The sequence below is a fragment of the Schistocerca piceifrons genome, unplaced genomic scaffold, assembly GCF_021461385.2.
Source record: "Schistocerca piceifrons isolate TAMUIC-IGC-003096 unplaced genomic scaffold, iqSchPice1.1 HiC_scaffold_961, whole genome shotgun sequence".
Classification (NCBI taxonomy): domain Eukaryota; kingdom Metazoa; phylum Arthropoda; class Insecta; order Orthoptera; family Acrididae; genus Schistocerca; species Schistocerca piceifrons.
In genome coordinates, this window is record NW_025729236.1 from 487501 (window position 1) to 490000 (window position 2500).

A 2500-nucleotide genomic window follows, 5' to 3' on the forward strand; every position below is an offset into this window, starting at 1 on the left:
AGACAAGCATATGACTACTGGCAGGATCAACCAGGGAGCTGCGTCAACTAGAGCTGAGCAGCCGGCCGCCCGGGAGTGTGTCCCGGGGGCCCGCGCGAACACGCAAGCGTCCGCTCAATCATTCTGCAAACAGGAGGAGGCTGAGCTCCCCTGCACAATACACCTCGAAACCCTCTCAGGTCCCGGCGGCGCGCAGCGCCGTCCCAAGTACTTGGTCGGGTTCGAGAGAGGCGCAATCGCCCGGAGTTAGGCGAGTAGACGCTTTCGGTGCGACCACCCGTGCTCCCAACTGAGCTTGCCGCTGCCGACAGAGGCCCGGGAGCGTGCTGTCGTGGCATTGCCGGCGGGAGACAACACGCGCCACCTACGGTGACCGGCAGCTCCAACGCCAGCGCCACAGAAGGACAAAAGCCCCACTTGGGTGCCGAAGCGAACTCTCCCAGCACAGCGCACGCGCCAACACATCCGCACAGCTGCGATACAAACCACCAGCGAGAACCGCTGGGGCGACCGAGCAGCAGACGGCGTCGCGGCGCCGAGCGCCGGGCGGCGGCGCATCCTCAACGCACACAGTCCTCAATCGGACCAGCACACTGAAGATGTCCACCGCGCTTCGCACCGGGCCCGCGAGGACCTACTTTGGCCGCACGGCGCCGCGCGCAGGGTGCGCCGGCGCGCAGCTGCGACGCCTGCCGCGTCCGTCGGCCGGCGCGCCTGCCACTGGCCGCCCCCACCAGCCGGCTGTAGCGCGTGCGCCCACGCACCGCGCGGCCAGCACGCCGGGAGGCGCCCCCTCACCGGCCGGGGACGGTCCCACCCAGCCACCGCCGCGTATCGCTTCACACCCAGATGCCGTTCAGTTTCGTCGGCATGGTGGGTATCGCTGGAACAACCGGTTAGTACCTCAACCTACCGTCGCCATCACCGATTCACCCCTAGCGAGAACAACCGCACCACAACGGGTTACCATTTGTTCATTTGCGTAACTTCACCAGAAAACGTATGCGTCCATCGCCATTTGCAACTTCCACGATTATTGCATGCCTGTGTCAGGTGTCACACCACACTACGTCTGCCCACATACACGCAACAAAATGTGCACGCCTAGACAATACGTGGAAGGTGGCCCCCGTACGTATGCGATGTCCATTGCTCGAACGACTGTCAACCGGCCTCTGTAGCATGTCGCAGATATGGAACGCGGTGCACCATGCTATCACGGTGTGTGAGGAGAGACGACTAGGTCCGAATACATCAACAGACAGCTCATGCTGATCGCCATCCACGGCGTCCGTTCCTCCCACACGTCTCTATGGCGTACCACACTGCAATCCAGCTGTCATAGGGAGACGACACGTAGCTGCGTGCACAATATTTGCACTGTATGGTCCGCCGTTTTTGGGCGCAGTCGTTGTACGGTCACACATGTGCCACGATGTATCATTCAGTACATAAGGACGAATGTGCAGTACAGATTGTGGTTTACGCGTACGACATCAGCGGACAGTTGACACAGGCCGCACCACAACGTAGCCTGAGTACGTCGCATGCGAAGGGCATTGAACATGCAAACTTCTCACCAACCAGCTTGCGAAGGCAGGGGGCAAGGTGGGGACGTGGGGAGGTGTGGGGGGGGGGGGGGCGCGGCATGTACGTCCTGCTGCCATCCACATTACAGTGTACAGCAGGAGCATGTGGAAAGTCAGCAAGACTTGCAAGGTGTTTAACATGAAGCGATACACAGGGGAGCGGGCAGTGCGAGTAGCGAACTATATTGCGAGGGTTGCGGGTGGGCAACACTACACTAATTGAACGAGTCGTATAACAATTACAGAGCAGGTTTAGGCGACAACGTGGGTTACGTTAGCGGACAACGTGGGTTACGTTAGCGGACAACGTGGGTTACGTTAGCGGACAACGTGGGTTACGTTAGCGGACAACGTGGGTTACGTTAGCGGACAACGTGGGTTACGTTAGCGGACAACGTGGGTTACGTTAGCGGACAACGTGGGTTACGTTAAGGCACAACGTGGGTTAGGTTAAGGCACAACGTGGGTTAGGTTAAGGCACAACGTGGGTTAGGTTAAGGCACAACGTGGGTTAGGTTAAGGCACAACATGGGTTAGGTTAAGGCACAACATGGGTTAGGTTAAGGCACAACATGGGTTAGGTTAAGGCACAACATGGGTTAGGTTAAGGCACAACATGGGTTAGGTTAAGGCACAACATGGGTTAGGTTAAGGCACAACATGGGTTAGGTTAAGGCACAACATGGGTTAGGTTAAGGCACAACATGGGTTAGGTTAAGGCACAACATGGGTTAGGTTAAGGTACAACATGGGTTAGGTTAAGGTACAACATGGGTTAGGTTAAGGTACAACATAGGTTAGGTTAAGGTACAACATAGGTTAGGTTAAGGTACAACATAGGTTAGGTTAAGGTACAACATAGGTTAGGTTAAGGTACAACATAGGTTAGGTTAAGGTACAACATAGGTTAG

The 2500-nt window shown here is 57.1% G+C and overlaps 1 non-coding gene across 1 annotated transcript in view; it reads right to left on the reverse strand.

Annotated features, from left to right (window-relative positions):
* The window catches only part of LOC124774138, a 1909-nt gene extending 1872 nt beyond the window's left edge, over window positions 1–37 (reverse strand). The window contains exon 1 of the ribosomal RNA XR_007015132.1: window positions 1–37. This exon is cut by the window's left edge and continues 1872 nt beyond it. This is a non-coding gene — a ribosomal RNA (small subunit ribosomal RNA).
* Between the last annotated feature and the right edge of the window lie 2463 nt (window positions 38–2500).